Here is a 27,909-nt window from a genome sequence, read left to right on the forward strand (position 1 = left end):
CAATTTGACTATGCGAGCTTGTATTAGAAGTACTTCCCACAGTGTGGCAGTAAATCTTATTAAGTAGTGCTCTTATTTCTCATTACAACAAAGCAAATATTTTTCTTCATCAAGCTACACCTCCAAATACAGCTGCAGAAACCCTAACAAGTTGAGAAAAATTTGCATTTAATGACTAGAAATTTCATCATAAATATTATAAAACTTCATATTAATAAATTCCAGAATAACAGAGAAAAAGATGTATAGTATATATTAGGTTAAAAATAAAATATTATAGGGTTTGGCACCCTAATAATTATTTCTGGCATATATATCAACACAATTATTTAAAATAATGAATCATTCAAACTTGGAAAATGTTTCCCTTTAACATCATTTATGGAGATTGGATAGGGTTATCTACTAATAGTCTTTGCCTGAAAAAAATGTTTATTGTGATTTTGAGGAAGGAAAACTGGATTATAAAGTTTCTTCTTAAAGTGAAATTTGAATACTTTAAAGACACAAAGGATGTATAAATGCCTTTGTTAGTTTTTATTCTTTCCTTACATTGTTTTATGAACCAGTATAAAGGTTTTAAAGGATAATATAGTTTTTGACCCCTAGTGAAATTCTCATAAGAGGATTCAGTTCATTTTTCAATTTGTATTTCAAATCAGGTACAAATATTGCAATTTTTATTACCCACTGAACTTATCGGTTATCTGAAGCAGCTGCCGGAAGGTGATGGCTCCTGACCACTGCCTTCAGCCAGAGTCAAGCCAATGACCTCTGGCATATCTTCCCAAGTATTCATTTGGGCGGTGTTGTGTTTTCAATTTGGGAAGCTTTATGGTTGATTATGTCATAGTAGTTTATCTGTGGACTATAAAAGATAGGGATGGGTGCACTTTCCTAAATTCCGTCTTTTTTTAAACCAAACTTGTAAAGAACAAGAAGTGAAAAGGGATAATTTGCATGTGTTCAAAAATGAAAACGTGGAATGAATGTTGCCAAAACAATTTTTGAAGGGTCATCTCCTTTGTTTTCTCAAACCTATGCACACTTGGGAGATTATATATTTTGTGGGCAGGGTTAGGAATTAAAGACTGTTCCAGATATTTTAAAATATGTATCAGAAGAATATATCTGTGTAGTTGGAGTAAGGAATGATTAAATTCAATCATTCTGTCTCATTTGAGGTCAAAGATATTTGTCTTTATACATGCACGGGCATTTAACTTTGATGCATACCTATGCATATGCCCAGTTCAAATTAAAGCGTCATCGATGTTCTTAACCCTGTCAAAGCATAAGTTAAACAGTTTAAACTCTTTGGAATGAATGACTGTATTTTGTTACAATTAAGAAATATAATGGAAGAATAAAAGTGGATGGTCACTGCGCTAGTTGATCAGTGACCAGCCAGGTTCTGACTTCATTGACACATTCCATGGAAGGATTGTTTTAATGAATGATGGAATTGTAGATAATTCATTCCATGCTGTGAGGTTAACCACAAGCCTTTTAGAAATGACAAAACTTATTACTCCTGCAGATGTGCTGGAACTAAAAGCAGAGGCTGAAATTCTGAACGTGCTCTAATTTTTCTGACTTGATTATTGTGAGGCATACCCTAGATAGGTGGCCAGATTTTTTAAAGTTTGCATAGAAATACATAATTTTCCACTGCTTTGAGAACATACCTTTTGACTGGTGCACCAACAGTACAACTGCACTAATTTCAAGATGGCAAATGCTAAAAAATAAGACTCTCACCTGTGTTGGTGCTGCTTGATGGTACAATGTTTCCTGAGAACTCAGCCCCACTGTCACTAACCTCTCAGTGCTGGAGAACTCCAACTCGCCCCTCCTTCTTGAGCAGACGTGGAGCTATCATTTACCAAGTGAGGGGGAAACAGCTTTGAAGTACCGAGTGCTCCACTTCTCTATTTTTTTGTGACACCTTTACACTCTGCTTTTTTAAGATTGGGTGACAATAGGGCAGTGTGGTTAGCAGCTTGGCCATCCTGGGCTGGGGCCTAAGACAAGGGAAATGTTGGAATTGGTCATGTAGGACGCTGAGGGGAGAAAGAATCCCTCTAGCTTTTGAATTTCAACATTTTAGTCCCTGAGGGGAACAGGTTGAATTCAGGCATATTGAGAAAAAACTGTCAACTGAGGCATAGAAATTCTTTCTATTACTGAATTTTGACAGATTCTCCAGGATTGTGGAGGAGAATGAACGTGAAGAGGAAGCCTGCTCGTCTCCTCTCTGCCCCAAACTCCTGGTGGCCTGTCACACCTGCTGCTGTAGGCCATTGGCAACCTCGTTCTAGTAGGTCAAAAGGTGCCTCTGATGGGGCTCAGGGTCCCAGTGGTTAGACAGGAGGAGTGACTGGCCGCCTCCTCAAGGACTCATGACCAAAACTGGAAGGTCTGCTGGTTAGAAGGCAGATGACCTATGGCACCTGTTACCTCTCAAGAACTGAGGTGCGAACCTGAGGGTTGGGAGCTGGTTCCAAACTGACATTTAGTTTCTTCCTATGTGGTACAATGTGACTTCCAGAAGTTAAGTGGAATTGTTAAAATAATATTTAAATTAAAATTTTAAAAATAAGTTTTATAATCAAATTAGTGATCTGAAATCATGACCTGCTAACTGCTTACGTGCAACAGTGGAACAAAGAATCCAAATGAGACACAAATCTGCAGACTCATTCTCTGATATATTTTGGAGCTTGAGTGACTAAGTGAAAGGAAGAAAGACCAGTATGTGCAGAGGTAAAATGGCCGTGGGAGGCTGGACACAGAACGACGAGTCCACTTCAGAGAAGAGAGCTGCCTTTGGTGACTCGCCACTGCATGTAAGAAGACGGTGGGTTTTCAGAAGATTCACAACAGGACACACTGAAGGTCGGCCTGAGCACTCCCAGGCTCCTGTGCTCCTGGCCTGTCACGTTTTCCCGTCTCCCGTCTCTGTGTCCAAGGGTCCTGAACACTAATTTCAGTGTATCCACGCTGCTTTCTGGGACATCATCTATTTCCCTAGATCTTTTCTTCCTGATCACCTGTTTTATGACTTCTTCTGTTGACCAAACTTTCAGTACCTTTTGCTTTATTTTTTATTTTTCTGAGACAAAAGAAGAACTCAGAAGACAGTGCTGCATCTTCTGTCACATTGCTTACTGACAATGGCCGTGCCCCATCTCTGGCCCACCTCCAACCAGTTGTTCTACTTTTGCACTGAATCCTCTCTCTCTTGCCTACTCAAAAATGGCATTCCAAAATTCTCCCCTCTCCTGCCTCATCAGTGTCCTTCTCATTATTTGATTATTTTTTAAAAAGCTATAAGTCTCTCTAATTTAAAAAATTAGTTTGACCTTGTCTTCCATTTCCTTATGGATATTGTCCACTTCCTTGCTCTCTTTTGAAGCAACGTGGACAACAGGGAAGTCTGCATGTATTCACAGGTAGCAGGACTCATTCTCTGATGGACTCACTCATCGGGGTTCCTGTTTACCCACCCACTCCACGAAATGACTGTCGTATCAGAGTCAGTGCTGTCCCTCATAAGCAGAGTCCAAGGCCAGTTTTAAGTCCGCTCTCTTCAGCGTTGGGCACAGGTGGACCCTCCTCCTCCCCGAAAAGCTTTCCCACTGCCTCTTTTTCCCCCTACCCTACCAATAAGCCTTCTCCATTAAACTTCCAGAAAAGCAGAGTGATTTCTGGGTTTTCCACATAGTATATTTTAAATCTTTTTGATTAAAAGAAAGACTGTCATTATGAGTGAACTTAAATTGCAAAAATTTGCAAAAAAGTGAAGTTACCCAGGAAAAGCTAACTCCATTTTGATAGAAAATCCAGTTATTAAGCGCTGGTGTCCACTTGATGAGCTTACAAAAGGATGATATTGTTTTATATTTGGTTTATTTTCTGCTGGCTGTTGTTTTTAACATACTGGGTATAAAAAGTTGGTAAAATTTTTTTTTGACAGAGATTCATGAAATTATTCCAGATTGTATAAATGAAGCTAAAGTATACAAAAATGTGATAAAGATGATACCAGTAATATCATTAAGATTAGATAAGGACAAATGATCAACTCAATTGAAATTTTACTCATTTGTGGGTGGAAAAGTGATTTCCAAGATAATAATGTAATCGAGCTTTGGGAGGAGTGGAACTGATGTGAAAACAGACACAGACTAGCAGAACAGAGTAGAAAGCCCGAGGGAAACCCAGACACCGAGAGCCAAAGGATCCTGTCGAAGGGGCCAAGAGCACACAGTGGGGAAAGGGCAGTCTCTTCAGCAGTGATGCCAGGAAAGTTGGGTATCCCCCTGGGGAAGAGTGGCCCTGAACACCTGCTCTCACCAGCCAGCAGAAGTCATCTCAGAGCGAATCAAAGACGTACATGCAAGAAAACTAAGAAACTTCTAGAACAAAGCATGAGAAAATGCTTCATAGCATTAGAGTAGCAATGATTTTTTTTAACATGACCCCAAAAGCACAGTCAAGAAAGGCAAAAATGAGAAATAAGATTAAATCAAACAAAAGTGTCTGTATGTTAGGGGAAGCCATCAATAAATAGGATGAAGAGACAATCTCCAGAATGGGAAAAATATGTGGAAACTAGATGTTTGAGAAGGGGTTTTGTTGAGGGCCACAGCCGCATCGGAACGCCAGCCAGTTCCCCTTGAGTTCCAGTTGAGCTCTCACGGGGATTCCCGGAGAGTTCCCATTGGTTGGGGAAGTGCCTAAGAAGGGATATTTCCGGCTGCTGGTTCCTGGGCTAGCCGAGTGGCATTAGGGAGAATTCCCGGGGAGCGTGTGTGGACTGTGCTGGCGGAGTTCAGAAATAAAGTTTGTTCCTGCTTCAGTGGCTTGTGATTTGTGCCCAGCCAGACTGCAGCAGGGTTTAATATCAAGGACATACAAGAAACTCAATAACAACCACAGAAATCCAAGAAACAAAAATAAAATTTTAAATAAAAATAATTTTAAAAATCAGATTAAAAAAATCAAAAGACCTTAATCAGATATGCAAATAGCCAACAGGGATATTAAAAAATATGCAATACCACTAATTATCAGGGAAAACTGAATTAAATCACAATGAGATATCACTTCACTTCAATAAGAATAGCTATGATTTTTTTTAAGTGTTGGTGAGAGAATGGAAAAACGGGAACCCTTATACTTTTGGTGGGAATGTCAATTATACAATTTGGTGGGAATGTCTAATTTTAATGATATTACCAGTATCATTATTTGGTGGGAATGTCAGTTAGTACAACCATTATGGAAAAAAGTACAGAAGTTCCTCAAAATATTAAAAGTATCAAGCAATCCCGCTACCGGGTATACATTCTGAAAAATGGAATCAACCTGTGAAAACTATGTCTGCAGCTTAGTGTGGTGCTGCACACCTGTAATCCCAGTGGCTTGGGAGGCTGAGGCAGGAGGATTGCTAGTTCAAAGTCAGCCTCAGCAACTTAGCAAGGCTCTCAGCAACTCAGTGGGACCCTGTCTCTAAATATAATATAAAAAAGGGCTGGGATGTGGCTCAGTGATTAAGTTCAATCCCTGGCAATAGCCAAAATAAAAAATCAACCCAGATCCTGTGATAGATGAATGGAGGAAGAATATGGGGCATATATATGCAGTGGGAAAAGGATGACAGAGAAATGAAATCCTGTCGTTATCAACAAGATGAACAATATTACAAGATAGGGCAGGTGAAATAAACCTCTCATAGAAAGACCAACACTCTGTAGTCTGACTCATGTGAAATCTAAAAAGACTGCTTTCATAGAAGTACAGAGTACAACAGTCACTACCAGAGGTTGGGTAGGGAAGAAGAAAGGGAACAGGGAGAGGACAATAACAATGGGTACAGAGTTACAATTAGATAGGAGAAATGAATCGTATTGTTCTATTGTACACTAGTGTGACTATAGTTAATTATAATGCTTATTTTAAAATAGCTAGAAGAGAGACTTTTGAATGTTCTCACCACAAAGAAATAATAAATGTTTGAGGTGGATATGCTTATTTTCCTAACTTTATCATTATAGTATTCAAATATACATAGAAATATTTATAATAATTATCTGACAATTAAATACACAAAACAGAACACAATATTTTAAGCACTATTAAAATTACTTATTTGCTTATTGGAAAAACCTTATATCTTCAAAAGATCTTTTCTATTCATTATGATGTTCCTTTTAAGTTAGCATTTATTTGGACTTTAGTTTGTGTTATTTTTTGTAATATCTACTCAAAGAAGCCCCATTGGAAAATTTGATGTCCCTTTCTACTATTTTACTGGTAAAAGAGTAATCCTGGAGAAATAAAACACAACTATAATGTGCATTTAATTTTTGTAGCAGTGACGGTTTCCCATAATACTCAGCACATGTTCAACTGGCCTATTACAAGGAATTAATTCCTGGGATGGTGAAGTGTCTGGAGGGGAGGAAGACTTGAGGCTGGTTAATACTCGAGGTGTTTCCATGACGTCATCTGCAGCGCAGCTTCTTTTTACTTGACACCAAGAACCAGTTACCTTCATGGTTGCCACATAATCATAGCAGACCTACACATCCATCTCCACCTGGTAACGTGCAGCAGCAGAGAAAGCCTTGTCTTACCCTTGAATACTATTCAAGAATAATAAGAAAAACCTGTCACAGAATCGCTCCAGAAGAATTCTCCTTAAGACTCAGTGGTGGTCAAGGGGAATGGGACACGACTGATAGCAGAGACCAAGTGTTTATGCAGGTCAGAGGATGGAGAGAGAAGACAGAACAAAATTTGGGACTGTTTTATTTAGCTAATATTTAGCTAATTTTTACTGTGACCCAAAGACCCAACAAGAACAATGTAGAGGAGAAGTTTATTTTGGAAGTTCGAGAGCTTCTGTCCATGGTCAACTGACTCCATTGCTGTGACAGAAGGGTGGCAGAGTGAAGCATCTTGGGACATGGCAACTAGTAGGAAGAGGGGAGGAAGCTCTGCTCACCAGGGGCAAGGTATCCACCCTGGAGACATCCCCCAGTGCCCACCTCCTCCAGCCACACCCCACCTGCCTGTGGTTACCTCGAAGTTAATCCAGATCTGGGGGTTAATCCGCCAGTTAGGCTTCGACTTTCCCAATTTAATAATTTCACCTCTGGAAATTCTCACACTTGACCTTTCAGGGGGTACCTCATATCTAAACTAAAATAAGGACTTTATAGACACAAGAGAAGTTTTAAAACAATAAAAATAAGAGCAACTAAAGAAACTATTGGGTAGGCAACCCACAAAGTATATCACTAGTAGGCATCAACCCATGTGCCAGAGAAATTAGCCTATTTAAACATAATCTTAATCTCTTACCTATTGAGCATATGTGAGCATTTAAAAGAAACTCACTGGAGTGTATTTCATTTTAATTTTCTATTAAGTGTACCTTTAAAATGTCAATAAATTCTAATTGATAAATACATGTCATACTTTCTCAAAGATTCCCAGATCCATGCAAATCATCGCAGATTGGCAAGAACTGGCACAGGCGTCTGAGAAAAGATCTGAATCATCACAGAGGGCTTTATTTGATTCAGCTCACTTTTACTGAAAGTTCTGCAACTGATGTAAAAATGATTTAAAGTAGTTCTTGCCCTCAAGGAACTAATAAATATAAAAGCTAGAATGGAGGGGCAAATGGTTACTAAAAGGAATATAATAGGTATATAAACAGCTAAAGAAAATGGAGGCAGTATGAACCTTTCAATATTTCCTCAAAAACCAGTACAGAATAGCATGAGAAAAAAAAACAGACATGCAAAAACCAAACCTTCAGTACAGCTTGAAGACAGAGTATGAACAAATTTCAAAATAACTATAAATAAAAGGGAACCAACTTCCAGTGAATGGTCTCCTGCTGGGGTCTTGGGGGTGGTGAGCCAAGCAGAGTTTGATGTGGGCAGATGGGGGAGAGGGATTATAGGAAATCGAGAGACCTGAAAGGTGTCAACCCTCACCAGAAAGAATGAGCATAACCTAATAGAAAATATTTTTGAAGTGTCCTGGTAAATCAAAGAAGAGTACAAAGAAGGGACTTAAAAACAGCAATACATGAAGTGGTAAGCTTTGAGATGCATAACTTTTGATGGAGAAAAAAAGGAAGAAGAACCCTTTGAAATCTGGGTGTCAAAAAGGAAGAGTGGGAACTTGGGGCTCTGTGAGACAAAAGAGAATGAAACAATAACCCCCTCTTCACCAGCAGAAGAAAAGCAAATCCATTCAAATATCCAGGCTGATAGAAGAGATGTCTTTAAATCAAGAGTCATTTAGCTTCCCCAAGACCACAAGAAAATCATAAGTAAACCTATAATTCCTACAGAGAGATTACAAAACCACATAAAATGGTTGTTACGGTTTAGATTAGGCATCCCTAAAAAGCTCATGTATAAGCAATGCAAGAAGAGCCAGAGGTGATGGGGTTACCAGAGCCTCAACCCAACCAGGGAATGAGCCCCCTGATGGGTTGACCTGAGTGCTACCTGAAGGCAGGTGGGGTGTGGCTGCAGGAGGTGATCCTTGGAGGTGTGACTTTGGGATATATATTTTGTCCCTGAAGAGTGGAGCTCGCTCTCTCTGCTTCTTGGTGGCCATGTCCTGACCTGCTTTTGTCTGTCACATCCTTTGACTGTGATGTTCTGCCTCACCTCCAGCCCTAAAGAATGGAGTCTGCATTTATAGACTGAGGTCTCTGAAGCTGTGAGCCCCCCAAATAAACTCTTCCTTCTCTAATTGTTCTTGTTGGGTCTTTTGCTCACAGCAGTGAAAGAACTGGTGGAAACAGATGACACCCAACATATGCACCTGGTTAAAATCCTGCAGAGGAAGATGAGGCGGAAGAGACCTACAAGACAGCACTTGAAACTGAATCTGACATATTTGAACAAATATCTGACATTATGAAAACATTTTGAATCAGAGATTAAAAACCTAGGCCGGATGTGGTGATGTACACCTATTATTCCAGCAACTCAGGACCCTAAAGCTGGAGGACTACAAGTTTGAGGCCAGCCTTGACAACTCTGTGAGACCCTGCCTTGAAATAAAAGATAAAAGAACTGGGATGTAACTCACTGGTAAAGTGCCCCTCCAGTCAATCCCCAGTAGCAAATAAATGAATAAAGAAAACTCAAGACCAAAAATAAATCCGAAAGTGGAAGAAAGAAATGCATGATTCAATGAGGAAAGTTGTCCTATATGTGAAAGTAAGTTAGAAAGTGTGCACAGAGACTTGACTCAAAATTTAAAAATGAACTTTGAAGAAACAACAATGACAATATAATTTGATAAAGAAAAAGTAAATATATAGAGGAAAGAATGGTAAAAAATGGAAGACACGGAAAGGAAAGACAAAATCAGTAAAATTGCTGTCCTCGAAGGAAAAAAAATAAAAGAACAGTATAGCTTAACAAACTCATATTTAATAATGTATAATCCAAGAGAAAATTTCCAGAAATAAAAATAAAATCTGAATTTCCATACTAGAATTGCCTGGGAAAAACAGCTTGGAATAATAAAGCCTAAGACATGGCCTCTGTTGGATTTCAAAGTAAAATAAATAATATTAAACAGAGCAAAAGAATTAGCCTAGCATCATAATTTTCAACAGCATCATAAATGCAAGCAGCAACAAAGTATCAGTCAAAAAAATGTGCAAGAATTTTATGTCCAACCAAGCTTTCCTTAAAATTACCAAGGTTCTAGAAAAATAGTCACTAAGTTACAGTGCTTAGAAAATTCTACATCCATGCATTTTTCTTTAAAAACACACTAGAGGAAGAGTTTTCATCCTACAAAGATGACTGGGATAATATAAGAAACATGCATATCTCCTCCTCCCCAACACACACATGGAAATTCAAAAAATATTTGGGATGAGGTTTATGATGAAGTAGAAATGTGCAGCTTCAAACTGGCATGAAGGGTGAGGGACATGGACGTAGGGTAAGTTCATGCTGTGTGAGCAACAGGTGGGGATTGAGAACTCTATCAAAAGGTGAAAAATGAGATAGTACAAGATAAAATAAGAAAATAGTGGACCAAGGGCAATAAAAGTACAAATATGAATCCTTGAAGAAAAAGTTGAAATCTCAGTCATCTTTCTAGAAGGAACTGTAGAAGGATCCCTGCTGGCTGAAAGTCTCTGAAGCCCCCGCCCCACCTCCATGGACAAGGAGAGTGGGCACAGCAGACCTGGGAGCTGGCCATTCAGGCAGCACTGGCCCTGACCCAGCACCATCAGACTCCTTTGGAGCTCAGGCAAGGACAGGCGTGGACACTATGATTTGAATGACAGCTCAGACCCAGGTGGGCGAACCTTCTCTGTCCCCATCAGCAGAAAGGATTGGCACCTGATTCACAACCACTGGCTAGAGAGCAGCTGCAGACAGACTCCAGGCTCCAGGACACTTGAAAGAAGCACTTGTGGATGGGAGCGAGTGCAGGGCCTCCCAGCAGGCAGAGCCACAACCCTGAGCCCTGCACCCTGTGCTCCTGCACCCAACAGAAACAGTGGAGACTCAGCACAGCACCCTCAGAGCATGCAGCCTCCAGTGCCTGGGGTGACCAAGAACTGCTGAGAAATCCAGAGCAACCTGGAAAGCAACTCCTGTGAGCTGCCCCTCTAGGAGGATCCAAAGCTGAAGAGTGATGGGCGTCTTCTAAAGGTTCCCAATACTGATGAGATCCAAACCAGGAAGCCCCAGTGAGGATTCTCGCCATGGGCTGGGAATGTAGCTCAGCAGTAGAATGTCTGCCTGGCAAATACAGAATCCTGGGTTTGATCTCCAGCATTTAAAAAAAAATTCTCTCCACCTTGGCATGGATTATTATAAAGAGTTCTAACATCAACCATGATCACCAGGATCACATATTTATTACTCTTCATTTTGATTTTCCCCCTTGTATTTAATGTTGTGTCCTCACCTCATCCTATCTTAATATATTTCTTCCACTATTTTAAGGCATTTATTAGAACTGTTCTCTCTTTGTTTTCCTAGCTCAGAAACTTGCTATGCCTAGCCCCTCTTTTCCCTCTTAGATTACTTGTATGACCTCTAATCTCCACCCTACCCCAAATACAACTAAAGTAATACACATTTATATAGTGAAATAATATCAGAAAAAATTCCAAATTTTAGGAATGAAATAGAAATTTAAATATAAGATGCCTATAGAAGAACCCCAACCAGGTGAGATCCAAAAAAATCCTCTCCAGGACACATGATAACAACAATTCTTAGTATATAGAATATGGATAAAATTTTGAAAGCTGCAAGACAACAAAGGCAGTCCAAAGTTAGAGAGAGGTAAACCAATTTGGATTTCATTTCTCAACACAGATCCTAAAAGCCAGGAGGGCTTGGAATAATATGTACCAAACCTGAAAAAACAAAACGGGTGCCAACCAAGATTACTATATCCAGCAAAATATCCTTCAGAATTGTAGATGAGATAAAAACATTCATGATTAACATAAGCTAAAAGAATTCATTATCACTAAGCCTATACTATAAAATATGATGAAATATTTTGTATTGATAAAATATATTGAAATATTACTTGCCAAAAAAATTTAAAATAAAAATGAAACCAGCATATAGTGAATCACACTAGAAAAATACTCAATTAAAGGAGGATAAAATCTGAATTAAACATTAGAAATAAATCAAAATGGCAGAAAATAAAAGTAATCTCTCTGTAAGAACACTGAATATACCTGGTCTAAACTCTTCAATAAAAGAACATAAATTAGCAATCAAAGGTATCTATTATTATATCAGACAAAGTAGATTTCTACCAAAAATTAATCAGAAGAGACAAAGAAGGTCTCATCTTACTGGTTAAGGGAATCTCCCAATAATACAATATAGTGATTGTAAATATTTATCCCCCAAACAATGGTGCATCTATGTATAAGACAAACCCTTAAGAATCAAATAAACTATGATACAGTAATACTGGGTGATTTCAACACATCTCTCTCATCATTCGATAGGACATCCAAATATAAACAAAGTAAAAATTCTTCAGAAATAACAAAACTAAATAAAAATGACTGGGAATACAAATTGTGTCTCATTAATAGCCCTGAATGTTAATGGCCTAAACTCACTAATCAAAAGACATAGACTAGCAGATTGGATTAAAAAAGACTCGACTCATAGGAAAAGATATCCACAGACTGAAGGTGAAACGTTGGGAAAAATCATACCACCCAATGAACTGCAGAAGTAAGTAGGAATTTCTATCCTCATAGCAAATAAAGTAGACTTCAAACTAAAGTTAATCAAAAGGGATAAAGAAGGACACTACATACTGCTCAAGGGAACCATACACCAACAAGAGTTAACAATTATAAATATATATGCTCCAAACAATGAAGCATCTATGTTCATCAAATAAACTCTTCTCAAGTTCAAGATACAAATAGACCACACACAATAATTTTGGGTGAATTTAATATACTTATTTCATCACTGGATAGATCTTCCAAATAAAAGCTGAAGAAAGAAAATATAGAACTCAGTAATACAATCAATAACTTAGACTTAACTGACATATATAGAATATTTCATCCTTCAATGATCAAATACACTTTCTTCTTAGCAGCACATGGATCCTTCTTTAAAAGAGACCATATATTATGCCACAAAGCAACTCTTAGCAAATACAAAAAAGTAGAGATACTACCCTGCATTTTATCAGATCATAATGGAAGGAAATTAGAAATCAATGACAAAATAAAAAATAAAAGCTACTCCAACACCTGAAGACTAAATAATATGCTACTAAATAAACAATGGGTTGCAAAAGACCTCAAGGAGGAGATTAAATTTTTTTTAGAGTTGAATGAGAACACAGATACACTAAGAGGAAAGTTCATTGCATGGAGTTCATTCCTTAAAAGAAGAAAAAGTCAACAAATAAATGACTTAACATTACATCTCAATAGAAAAAGAACAAATCAACACCAAAAGCAGTAGAAGTAAGGAATTAATTAAAATAAGAGAAATCAATGAAATTGAAACAAAAGTAACAACTGAAAATTAACAAAACAAAAAGTTGGTTCTTTGAAAAATAAATAAAACTGACAGACCTTACCCATGCTGATGAATAGAAGGAGAGAGAAAACTCAAATTACTAACATATGTGATGAAAAAGGAAACATCACAACAGACACTACAGGAATACAGAAGATAATTAGAAATTATTTTGAAAACTTCTACTTCAAGAAAATAGAAAATATTGAAGGCATTGACAAATTACTAGAGTCATTTGATTTGTGCAAATTGAATCAGGATGTTATACACAATTTAAACAGACCAATGTCAAGCAATGAAATAGAAGACGCCATTAGAAGCCTACCAACCAAGGAAAGCCCAGGATGGGATGGATACAGAGCTGAGTGTCACAAGACCTTTAAAGAAGAACTAGTACCAATACTTTTCAATTTATTTCATGAAATAGAAAAAGAGGGAGCACTTCCAAACTCAAACTCATTCTATAAGGCCAATATCACCCTGATTCCGAACCAGGCATAAACATATCAAAAGAAGAAAGCATCACACCCATAACTCTAATGAACATAGATACAAAAATTCTCAATAAAATTCTGGCAATTCTAATATGAAAACATATGAAAAATATAGTACACCATGATCAAGCAGGGTTCATTCCAGAGATGCAAGTTTGGTTCAACATACAGAAATCAATAATCTACTTCATCACATCAATAGACTTAAAGATAAAAAAAACCCTATGATCATCTCAATAGATTCAGAAAAAGCATTTGACAAAATATAGCATTCCTTCATGTTCAAAATACTAGTAAGACTAGGGATAGCAGGAACATATCTCAACATTGGAAAAGCTATCTATGATAAGCCCCAGGCCAACATCATTCTAAATGGAGAAAATTGAAAGCATTCCCTCTAAAAACTGGAACAACACAAGGATGCTCTTTCACCATTTCTATTTAACATTGTTCTTGAAACACTGACCAGAGCAATTAGACAGATGAAATAAAGGGATATGGATAAGTAAAGAAAAACTCAAATTAGCACTATTTGCCAACCATATGGTTCTATACCTAGAAGACCCCAAAAAATTCACCAGAAAACATTTAGAAATAGTAAATGAATTCAGCAAAGTAGCAGGATACAAAATCAGCATCCATAAATCAAAGGCATTTCTATATATCAGAGACAAATCCTCTAAATGGAAAATGAGGGAAAATTATCCCATTTACAACATCCTCAAAAACAAAAATACTTGCGAATCAATGAAAGAGGTGAAAGACCTCTACAATGAAAATGACAGAATGCTAAAGAAAGAAATTTAAAAAGACCTTTGAAGATGGAAAGATTTTCCTTTTCTTGGATAGACAGAATTAATTTTGTCAAAATGACCATATTACCAAAAGCACTATACAGATTTAATGCAATTCCAATCAAAATCCCAATGACATTCTTCATGAAAATAGAAAACGCAGTCATGAAATTCATCTGGAAAAATACAAGACCCAGAATAGTTAAAGCAATCCTTAGTAAGTAGAGAAAAGCAGGTGACATCACTATACCAGAACTTAAACTATACTACAGAGCAATAGTAACAGAAACATCATGGTATTGGCACCAAAACAGGCTTATAGACCAATGGTACAGAATATAAAACACAGAGACTCATCCCTATAATTACAGTTATCTTATATTGGACAAAGGCGCCAAAAATGTACATTGAAGAAAAGATAGCCTCTCCAACAAATGGTGCTGGGAAAATTGGAAATCCATATGCAACAAAATGAAATTAAACCCTTATCTTTCACCATGCACAAAACTCAACTCAAAGTGGATCAAGGACCTAGGAATTAAACAAAAGACACTGTATCTATTAGAAGAAAAAGTAGGCCCAAATCTCTATCATGTCAGAGTAGGTCCCACCTTCCTTAATAAGACTCCTATAGTGCATGAATTAATATCAAGAATCAATAAATGGGCAGGATTCAAACTAAAAAGCTTCTTACAACAATCAGTGAGGTGACTAGAGAGCCTACTAATTGGGAACAAATTCCTACCACATACATGTCAGATAGAGCAATAATTTCTAAAATATATGAAGAATTAAAAAAATCTTAACACCAAAAACCCCCAAAAATATATAGGCCAAGTGCCACAGTCTGGCTGGGCACAATTCAGGAGCCACTTGTCAAAAGAAACTAACTTTATTTTTAGAACTACAAACACCAAACAAAACAGCTCCTCAGGAAAAACCCTCAGAGCCCAACTGCCACCACCAGCTTCCCACAAGCCTCTCACCCCCACACAACCCTCCACCTCCCACAATCCTCCTGCTCTTGAGGCTGATTGGCTGGGTCGTGTGGGCGGAGCCAAAGAAGTCCCCCAATGAGCAGCTCCGTGGAGGAGCCAATCAGCTAGATGTTGCTGGGGCGCTGTGAGCCAATCATCAGCCGGCAGTCTGAAGGGCAGGGAAACAGCCCAATGAACATCACCGCAGAGGAGCCAATCAGCTAGATGTTGCTGGGGCTGCTGTGAGCCAATCATCAGCCGGCAGCTGGAAGTTTGCTGGCAGCTGGAAGTTTGCTGGGTCCCCTTTGGCTGTGGCTCTCAACAGCCAAGGAACTGACAAGACACATCTCAGAATAAATGTATAATCAGTCAACAAATATATTAAAAAGTGTTCATCTTCAGTAGCAATTAGAGAAATGCAAATCAAAACTAACTCTAAGATTTCATCTCACTCCAATCAGAATGTCAGCTATTATGCATACAAACAAAAATAAGTGTTGGTGAGGATGTGGGGGGGGGGAGGCACACTTATACATTGCTGGTGGGACTGCAAATTGGAGATTACTTGGAAAACTGGGAATGGAACCGTCATTGGGTCCAGCTATCCCACTCCTAGGTCTATACCCAAAGGACTTAAAAACAACATACTACAGGGACACAGCCACATCAATGTTTATACAGCACAATTCACAATAATTAAACTGGGGTACCAACCTCAATGTCCTTCACTAGATGAATGGATGTAGAAAATGTGGTATATATACACAATAAAATATTATTCATCATTAAAAGAGAACAAAATCATGGCATTTGCAGGTAAATGGATGGAGGTGGAGAATGGAGGGGACATAGGGGTAGGAAAGATGCTATGGTCCTCATAAGTATACATGTATGAAGACATGAAGGATGTGACTCTACTTTGTATACAACCAGAGATATGAATAATTGTGCTCTATATGTGTAATATGAATTGCAATGCATTCTGTTGTCATATATAACAAATTAAAATTAAAAAAAAATTTAAAAAACTTCTGACAAAGAAAATCTTAGGAACAGATGGAATTTCAGCTAAGTTCTACCAATCCTTTCCAAATTATTGCATGAAATGTAAGAGTAGGTACTGCTGCCAAATTCATTCTAGGAAGCTAGTGTCACCTGGATCCTAAAAGCAGACAAAGACACATCAAGGAAAGAATTTAGACCAATGCCCCTGGTGAATATAGACGAAAAATCCTTAATAAAATATTGGAAAACACATTCAAATATACATCAAGAAGATAGCACACCATGATGGAATTGTTTTCATCTCCATGATGTAAGGTTGATTCAATGTATGAAAATGAATAATTGTAATTCACAGCATAAAGAATCACTTGATTTTCTTAATAGATGCATAAAGGACATGTGACAAATTCCAATACCCATTCATGTTTAAAACTCTACTAGAGCTACAAGGAACTTACCTAAATATTGTAAAGGCCAACATCATACTGAATGAAGGAAAACTGAAAGCATTTTCTCTAAAAATAGGAACAAATGAAGATGTCCAATTTTACCACTCATATTCCATATATTCCTTGAAACCCTAGCCAGAGAAATCAGGCAAAAGAAGGAAATTAAAGGGTTATAAATAGAAAAGATGAAACCAAATTATTTTCTGATGATATGATGCTATATTTAGAACCCCCCAAATAAAAACAAAAACAAAAACCAACAAAACTCTGTCAGAGGACTTCTAGAGCTGGTAAACAAATGTAACAAAGTAGCAGGACATAAGGTCAAAACACATAAATCAATCATATCGTAAGACAGGTGGGGGTAATGGAAAGAAAACAAACAGACTTGGGAATAAATCCACCCAAGGAGGTGATAGACCTTCACAATGACAACCGTATAACACTGAAGAAATTTTGAAAGCGAAGAATACTTTAAAACATGGAAAGACCATGTTCTTGGATAGGCAAAATTAATATCATCAAAATGGCCTTATTACCAGAAACATTATATAGATTCAATACAATCTCATCAAAATGCCAATGACATTTTTCATAGAACTAGAAAAAATTGTTCTACAATTCATTTGAAAGAATAAGAGAAGCAGAATGCCCAAAACCATTTTGAGCAAGAAGAATAGGCATCACAATACTTACCTCAAATTACCCTACAGAGGTAACAAAAACAGCTTGGAGCTGCACCAGAACAGACATGAGGACCCATGAAATAGAAGAGAAGACACAGAGACAAATCCACATGGATAGAGTCATTTGATATGAGACAAACCTCACAAAAGTACATTGGAAAAAAGCAACCTTTTAAACAAATGTGCTGGGAAGATTGGATATCCATAAGTAGAAGAATGAAATTTAACCCCTGTCTCTCATCCTGCATGAAAGTCTACTTAGTAAATTGAATAGAAAATCTAGTAATTAGACCAGAAAATTTGCAACTGTTAAAAGAAAACATAGGGTCAACACTCCAATATATTGGCACAGGCACTGATTTCTTTAAGAGATTGAGAAATAAGAGGCCCACTCCAGAGCCCAGGCCTAGAACCACCTCTACTGACTTCTGGGGGCCAAGGCCCAGGTCAGGCACAGCACCAACCTGCAGGCCTACCGGGGAGCCCAAGCCTAGTCCACCTCCAGTTTGAAACACTGAAGCCATCACCATAGCCCTCCCCACACAATAGCCTCTACTTTGTGACAACAGATAGGGCATAATGGCAGCTACATCTCGGAACATGCAACCCACCCTTCCGACCCAACTTGGAACATGGTTGCAGCCATTTTGGGACACCCCCACTGCTATCTTGGAGTTACCTCCGCTATTGCTACCACCACCTTTAATTGCAGTAGCATTGACCATGGGACACCAGCCAGAGACTAGAAGCCCAACACCAAGGTGAGGTATAGGTAATCTGCAGGGACACTACAGGATTATAGGATAGAAACTGTAATATCTCAGATCCACACTGTAGGAAGGAAGACACATAGACAACATGGGAAAAAAAAAACAAGGGAAGAATGTGCCACAAACAAACCAAGATACTACAATAATAGAATCCACGAACAGCAAAGTTGATGAAATATCAGAGAAGTAGTTCAGAATGTACATAATTAAAATGATCTATGAATTAAAGAATGATCTAAGTGAGCAAATAGGTGCAAAAATTGATCATTCCAACAAAGAAATAAGAGAGCAACAGGCAACCGTTGATCACACCAACAAAGAGATAAGGGAGAAAATACGGATAGCAATGATTATTTCAAGAAAAAAAGATTTTGAAATAAAAGTCAATCAGAAATCCTTGAAATGAAGTAAACAATAAACCAAATAAAAACTCAATAGAAAGCATCACCAACAGACTTGATCACTTGGAAGACAGAAAGTCAGATAATGAAGACCAAGAACACAGCTTGAAAATAAAGTTGACCCCACAGTGAAGATGATAAGAAATCATGAACAGAGCATCAACAATTATGGGATAGCATCAAAAGACCAAATCTAAGATTTATTGGGATAGAGGAAGGCAGAGAGATTCAAACCAAAGGAACACACAATCTCTTCAATGAAATAATGCAAGAAAATTTCTCAAACATAAAGAATGAATTGGAAAATCAAATACAAGAGGCTTACAGGATATAAAATGTACAAAATTACAGCAGATCTACACCAAGGCACATTATAATGAAAATGCCTAGTATACAAATGAGGATAGAATTTTAAAGGCCATAAGAGAGAGGAATCAGATCACATACAGGGGAAGACCAATTCATATCTCAGCAGATTTTTCAACCCAGACATTCAAAGCCAGGAGATCCTGGAACAACATATACCAAGCTCTGAAAGAAAATGGAAGCTAACCAAAAATCTTATATTCAGAAAAAATTAAGCTTTAGATTTGGTGGTGAAATAAAAACCTTCCTGATGAACAAAACTTAAAAGAATTTACAGTGAGAAAACCTGCACTACAGAGCATCCTCAGCAAAATAGTCCAGGAGGAGCAAATGAAAAACAAAAATGAAAATCATCAAAGGGAGGAACTACACTAAATGAAAGGCCAATCAAAGGAGAAACCAAGTCAAATTAAAAACCAAAAATAAAACAAAATGTCCGGGAATACAAATCATGTTTCAGGAATAACCTTGAGTGTGAATGGCCTAAATTCATCAATTAAAAGACATAGACTAATGCATTGGATTAAAAAAAATAGAAAAGACCCAACAATATGTTGCCTTCAAGAGTATCATCTCACAGGAAACAGCATCCACAGACTGAAGATGAAATGGAAAAAAAAAAAAAACATACCACTTACATGGACTGCATAAACAAGCAGAGGTTTCTATCCTCATAGCAGAGAAAGTGGACTTCAAACCAAAGCTAGTGAAATGGGATAAAGAAGGACATTTCATACTGCTTAAGGGAGTCATACATCAACAAGACATAATGATCATAAATATCTATGCCCCAAACAATGGGACATCTATGTATGTCAAACAAACCCTTCTCAACTACAAGAACCAAAGTGACCACAACACAATAATACTGGGTGACTCTAATACACCTCTTTCACCACTGGACAGATCCTCCAAACAAAAACTAAAAAAAGAAACTACAGAACTCAATAATGTGAACTTAATAAACTTATATAAAATATCCCATTCATCAACAAGCAAATACACTTTCTTCTCAGCAGTACATAGATCCTTCTCCAAAATAGATCATATGCTATGCCACAAATTGTCTCAGCAAATACAAAAAATAATAGAGATACTACCCTGCATTCTATCTGACCGTAATGGAATGAAATAAGAAATCAAAAATAAAATAAAAAATAGAAGCTACTGCAAAACTTACAGACTAAACAATATGCTATTAAATGATGCATGGATAACAAAGACATCAGGGAGGAGATAAAAACATTCTTAGAGATAAATGAGAATTCCAATACAACATCAAAATCTATGGGACACTTTGAAGGCATTGCTAAGAGGAAAGTTCATTGCATTAAACTAATTCATTAAAAGAATAAAAAGTCACAAATAAACAACATGCATTACATCGCAAAGCCCTAGAAAAAGAAGAACAAACCAACACCAAAAGTAGTAGAAGAAAGGAAATCAATAAAATCAGGCCAGAAATGAATGAAATTGACACAAAAGAAACAATTCAAATAATTGACAAAATAAAAAGCTGGTTCTTTGAAAAAAAGTATAAAAAATTGATAAACCTTAGCCACCCTTATGAAAAGAAGAAGAGGGAAAATGCAAATACTAAAATTTGTGATGAAAAAGGAATATCATGATAGACACTATTGCAATACAGAAGACAATTAGAAACTATTTTGAAAATTTATGTTCCAATAAAATAGAGAATCTGGAAGACACTGACAAATTTCTAGAGGCACAACCCAAACTGAGTCAAGAGGACATATACAATTTAAATAGATCAATTTCAAGCAAGGAAATAGAAGATTCCATCAAAAGCCTACCATCCAAGAAAAGCCTATGACCAGATGGATTCACAGCTGAGTTCTACAAGACCTACAAAGAAGAATTAACACCAATACTCCTCAAAGTATTCCATGAAATAGAAAAGGAGGGAACCCTTTCAAATTCATTCTATGAAACTAGTATCATCCTGATATCAAAACCAGGCAGATATACATCATGGAAAGTAAATTTCAGACCAATATCCCTGGTGAACATTGATGAAAAAATTCTCAATAAAATTCTGGCAAATCACATACAAAAACATATTTAAAAAATAGTGCACCCTGATCAAGTGGAGTTCATTCCAGGAATGCAAGGTTGGTTCAACATATGGAAATAAATAAATATAATTCATCACGTCAATAGACTTAAAGACAAGAATCATATGATTATATCAATTGATGCAGAAAAACCATTTGAAAAAATATAGCACCCTTTCATGTTCAAAACACTAGGAAAACTAGGGATAGTAGGAACATACCTCAATGGTTTTAAAAGATATCTATGCTAAACCCAAGGCCAACATCATTCTAAATGGAGAAAAATTGGAAGAATTCCTTCTGAAAACTGGAACAAGAAGGGATGTCCTCTTTCACAACTTCTATTCAACATAGTCTTTGAAACTCTAGCCAGAGTAATTAGAAAAATGAAAGAAATTAAAGGGATACAAAGAGGAAAAGAAGAACTGAAGCCCTCATTATTTACTGACAACATGATTCTATACTTAGAGGATCCAAAAAATTCCATCAGAAAACTTTGTCTGTAAACAAGCCAAGATGGCACCTGGCATTTTGCCAGGGGGAGTGGTTTGTGAAGTAACGCCAGCGAGCCATTAAGTGTGGAGATTCCTTATTGGTTGACTACTGTATCTAGTTTATGTTAATTAAGAAAAGCTGTGTGAAATGTATATATACCCCTGCTGTGTCCAACAATAAATGGCTCCTACTCCTGCTATATCAATCTACACAAGTTGCTCATCACCCCCCCCCCCCCCCCCGCTGTTATTTTGCCCAGCCAGCTGTGGCAAAACTTCTAGAATTAATAAATGAGTTCAGTAAAGTAAGAAGAATATAAAATCAATGGCCATAAATCAAATGTGTTTCTATACATCAGTGATGAATTCTCTAAAAGGCAAATTAGGAAAACTATGCCACTTACAATAGCCAAAATAAATAAATAAATAAATAAATAAACTTGGGAATCAACTTAAAAAAAGAGGCAAAAGACCACTGCAATGAAAATCAGGAACTTTAGTAAGTTCCACAAAATAGAAATATTATAAACAATATCTTTAATCACATTACACTAGAACTAGAAATTTTCAACAAAATAATAAACCAAAAATGGTTTTTTACCTGAAAATTTAAAAACATTCTAGTTAATGCTTAGGTAGAAGGAAAGATGTAAGTTGTAATTGTAGAATTTGAAAAACAATTACCAGATTATATGAAGTGCATTTTTCAAAGGCCTACCATTAAGCACTTTTAATATAAAAATGAAATTATAGAAATGAATTAAGCCCCTGCCTTAGTCTATTTGCTAAAATAAAAACTCTACAGACTGGGTGGCAGGTGAGCAGCAGAACAGCACATCTCACAGTTCTGAGTGTGGAAGTCACAGACAGTGCATTGCACACTTGGTGTCTGATGAAGACCCTGCCTTTCTGGTTGGGAGGTGGCTCTCCTCTTGCTGTGTCCTCACAGAAGGAGGTCAGGGAGCTCTCTGGGACCTCTTTTAAGGACCCTGATCCCATTCAGCAAGGCTCTGCCCTCGTGACCTATTTACCTCCAACAGTCATCATAAGGATCCTCCTGACATAATACTGTGCACTATTTTGAAAATTTATACTCCAATAAAATAGAAAACCTTGAAGACAAAATATGAATGCAGGTGGCAAATATTTGTCAGAAAAATAATACAAACAGAAAATTAATACAAAACAAGGTAAATCCAAAGAAAACCATAGTGACCAAAGCCAAAGTTAGTGGGATAGAGAATAGGAAATTATCAGCTGAATTATTATATCAGAATCCTCTTTCTTGAAGAAGATTTTAAAGTATCTACTCATGTGACCAGAAACAACATGGTAAAGATGGTCACCTACAAGAGACGGACCGAACCAGGTTTAAGAAATGGGAAGACGGAAGGCCACAGAAGGACCCAGGGCAGCACGGCATGCTGGTGCACTTCCTCCTGGGCTTGACTTTTGGTACCTTGGCAATGTGTCACATAAAGGAAATCTAAATAAATAATTAAAATCAGCAAGGACCTGGGGGGAACCCAAACAAGAATAAAAATAGTAAGCGAGAGTATAACTGTATGACAGACAATTAGCATAACTATCCTAAAGGGGTAGGCAAGAAAAATTAACCTAATTAACTTTGGAAAACAACATTTTGACTTGATGTTGTAAAGACAAAAACTGAAATAAATGTACGCAAATTTGGTGCTATAGTTAGTAAATTTTTCTTCACAAGGTTATGGGTTAGCAATTCTGAAGCTAATTTATGTGTAAATATGTTGCAGATAATGAGAACCAGCTTTCTCACTGTCAGAGAAAAGAGTTACTCATAGGGAAAGGGGGTACTGGAATGGACTCAGGGGTGCCGGATTAGAATCAGATGTTTATGGACATGTGTGTGCATGCATATACATATCACTTCCTGGCTTTGTCATTGAGAAGCTGTATCCATCCAGTAGCAGTGACCAGAGTAGAGTTCCATATCTTAGCTTCTAAATATCACTCTCCATTTAAAGCGATGAGACCAACTTGAAGATGTGGCTGGTTCTAGGGCCAGGGCAAGGAAAGGTCAAGCTAAAACCGCGTGTTGAAAGGGCACAGGAGCCAACTGGAACGAGCTCCTCAGGGCCAAATCTGAGCCAATTAGAACAAGAAATGACTATATGACTCATAGAATCAAATAAAAATCTATGGGTTCATAGTTGATAAAAATAAATGAGTAAATATGGAGAGAAGGAACACTGTCTCAGAGAATGCCAAGTAATAAATGTAGGGGGCGGAAAAGAGGATGGAAATTGATACTACTGTAAGGATTCACCACAGCAGTAATTGTTGCCTGGATGGATGTTAGAATTAGTGGGCAAAAGTAAGAGCCATGGTCTATTTTTGTAGTCTCAAAGTATCTACTTGAAAGATACTTACAAATTGCACAGGAAAAAAAATACTTTACAATGAAAAATGCTGGAAGAATATCATCTCAATAAGGTCATCAAAAATAATGTCACTGGTAACAGAAACTTTCCTACCATCTATAATATCAGATATCTTACTATCATGTGTCTCATGATGTGGAGCACTGTGAAGAACACAGGATCATTTACGTGGAATTCTTACCAAAAATACAAAATTTGAATTTTATCATGAAGAAACAGAAAAATTTAGGAGTATTATTATACAATAACTGATTGTTCTTTTTAAAAATATTAAGGTCTAGGAGAAAATAAAGATTGCACTAAATCAGAGAAAACTAAGGAGACAGGACATCTAAATGCAATGTGGGGCCCTTAATTGGATCCCAGATGGTAAAAAAGATATTAGTGGGACACATGGTTTCTCTAGATTATAGAATAGTAAGATTTCACTCTAGTTTTTGATTCTGATACTTTCCTGTTGTTTTGGAACTTGTAACCTTTTAGAGAAGCTCACTGAAGAGGAAATGGGAACTCAGTGGGCTTTTTTTTAACATTGTCCCAGTCCGAAATTTCAAAATACGAAGCTAAAATTTTGTTTAAAAAAGTATGTTGTGGTATGTGAAATAATAAGAGAATGTATACTTTCAAGATCAACACAAATACATGTGAAAATACATTGATCAAGAATCTGACAGAGAGAGATACATGAAGGAAGCAAAAGATAATCAGTTTTGGAAAAATTACAAAATAATTGTCCAGCTGGAATAAGGATTATCAATATGTGATTTCAAAAATTCCATTAGGGAAGCGGAGATACAATTTCCAATTATATCTATCATTTTTTCTCATGAAACCCCTTCACTGATAAAGGCTCCAAAAAATGCACATTGCTAAACACTGTGCCAACACTGGATAGATAATGGGGTGCTGTTGGTATAGATGGACATGGAAAGATGAACCTTGTAGAAGTTGGGTCTACTGATTTGCTTCAACACACAAATATCATAGTGGGGTTCTTACCCTATATCCAAACCTCAGCCCATTGCTAGAGCTTGTGGGGTAGACCCCAAAGGAACTCATTTGCACAGGGCTGAGAAGCTTCTTCGGTAACGATTTCATGCTATACCTCTCTGTGGCAAACCAAAAATTTGGTCACAAGCTAATTGTAACAATAATTTGCCAAGCACAGTGGGCTTGAGCTAGACAGAGGACCACAGGTTTTAGATGGAAAGACGTCTTGGTTGGGGTCTGTGCTTAAATCTCAATGAGAGAGAGGTTTGAATCTAAATTTAAAAGATTCATTTCACCAAGCCCCATAGAACGTGGAGTGTGCCAGCCACATCCTCCCACCAGCCAGTCTCAGAGGAGCTTGCAGCTTTAACTGTGAGTCCTTCAGCTCTCACAGGTGATGTCAGCAGTGACCTGAGCTCTTCTACTGCTCTTCCCAGTGGGCACTAGCCATGATGGGCAGCGCATCAGCACGGGCATCAGCTAGAAAGAATTGATTGTAAGCAAGTTTGTCATCTTCTCCTGAAAAATCCTGAAGTACACCCAGCTCACTGACATTGAGACAAGTTGAGTTCTCATTATTTTCTAGAAGTGTTTTTGAAGCTTTTTCTTGGTGTTAGAAAGATCACGAAGGAAAGGCTTAAAAATGATCCTCTCCTTCCCATTTCTCCTTATATCTCCACAGAGATTGGATATGGCTGTTGTTCTTTTGGCTCAAGGATAACGTGGCCTGCCAAGTGGAATTCCAATAAACAGTAACTGATATTGTACCCTAAAGTAAAATCTGAGCAAATCGGTGAAGTCACCAGAATGTATTGCCATTGCAAACGAGTATACAACACAGCCTCTGTAGCTACAGCAAAACAAAACACAACTGGCTTTCCAATGTGCTGTCCACTTGTCACCAGCACATTGTGATTTTGGTAAGTGAAGTTGATGAACCTGGACCTCGCCCTGTCTCTGTGAGGCCTGTGTGGCATTGGGGCAGGGTTGGGAACACAGGGCAGGAAGGAGTGGGGAGACTGTGTCTAAATATCTGAATTATCTTTTCAACAACATTTTCCTGGTGTTCCATAATTTCACTTCTCTATGAGTGGTAGATAACTTCGATATTTTCTTCATCAGAGATCGCATGTCTAATAACTCCAGTATCACAATTGAAGAGTTGCATGAGTTACAAAATTCCATTTCTAGCTCCTTTGGATGGCTAACTTTGTAGCATCTTTTGTCTTCTAAGTACATTCCAGTCTGTCCTTAATATTCTTCTGTGCTTTTACTAGTGCTTCTGTACACAACGTTTTAGAATACCTTTACCTTTTTAAGCATGGGTCCTTTCTCATTTTATCTTTTCTTGGATAAATAATTTTTTGTTTGTTTTCTTAGCTTCAGTGCAGTATGTACTCTCAGGCCTAGAGTTTTAATGAGTTTTCCTGATAATCATGTTTCACGTAACTCCATCCAAACAAAACACCCTAAAAACACCCTATTCTTTTTGCCACTGAATATGAAATAACCCCAGCTCAGAAACATCCAGGCTCCTCTCTAGTTTGCTAATAGGGTTTTATTAATATATTTTCAGATGTTTAAGCTTCCTTGCTAATATTTCCCCTTCCAGATGTCTGGGGTTTTTAGTTCCTAGAAGAATAAGTCAGCTGTCTGTGAACACAGCTCTGGAATTCCTCAATCTAAGTACAGTCTTCTCAGTCCTGTGGGGGGTTCGGGGAGCAGTTCTGTCCAACTAAAGAACTCACTCCAGTTGCCTGGAAACATACCCAGAGGCTTGGGGAATGTGGACATGAACAGAGTCCCTGAAATGGTTCATGTCATTTATTCCTCCAAGTCCTCATGGGGACTGGGGGAAGATAATGGGTGGAGAGAGAAACACTATGATATCATTTCATTCAAGCTTGAGTTACATGAAAAGACCAAATTGCATAACACAGACTTAGATTTTTTTAAAAAGAATGCTTTTGTCCTCTTCCAACACACAACACCCCCGCCACTGTCTTCTATTCTGACAGTTATTCTAAGTTCTTGGAACACGTTTATGATTCTATCATGTATAACTACACTTGGCCTAAACTCCCCATGTGACAACAGTGGTAAAAATAAGAATAGTAAATTTCCTGTAATATTTAATTCAAACCTGTCTTTCAAGTGGACCCATATCTTTTTATTTTTTGGTACAAGAGATTGAACTCAGGGCCTCTCAACCACTGAGCCACATCCCCCACTCTATTTTGTATTTTATTTAGAGACAGGGTCTCACTGTGTTGCTTAGCACCTCACTTTCACTGAGGCTGGCTTTGAACTCGTGATCTTCTTGCCTCAGCCTCCCAAGCTGCTAGGATTTCAGGTGTGTGCCATTCTGCCTGGCTTCCATATCTTGACTGATCATTAAAACCATTATTTGGAGTGAATAGAAATTTTAGATTATTACTGGTTTCAGGTCATGATATAAGATGATTTAAAAGATTGGCTCATGGTCATAGAAGCACACATAAGTCCTCATGTTACAAGTGCAGAAATCAGGATTATTCAACAAAACTGGTGGCACACTCTTCCCCTGCTGGTTTTCTCCCCTCTCAATTTCTCTCTCTCATGGTATTGTCCATATATGTGTATAGTGATTATTACCTGTATTCCTGCATTTTTTATATGGAAATTCCTTAATCAGAGTCTTTTAAATTCTTCATGCATAACCTTTCACCACTTATTCATGAATTAGAAAATCAGAGGACATTAATCTTAGAAGGCACATAATTTAGTCCAATTCCCAATGACTGTTCTATGCCTCTTCATCCAATCCTAGACATCTGTGTTGTGCTTTTCCTTGCATACCTCAAATTTTTTATTCTAGCTTTGCTCCTGACAGCATTCTTCATTGCTCA

Source organism: Spermophilus citellus (assembly GCF_964194105.1).
Source record: "Spermophilus citellus genome assembly, chromosome: 8".
Lineage (NCBI taxonomy): Eukaryota > Metazoa > Chordata > Mammalia > Rodentia > Sciuridae > Spermophilus > Spermophilus citellus.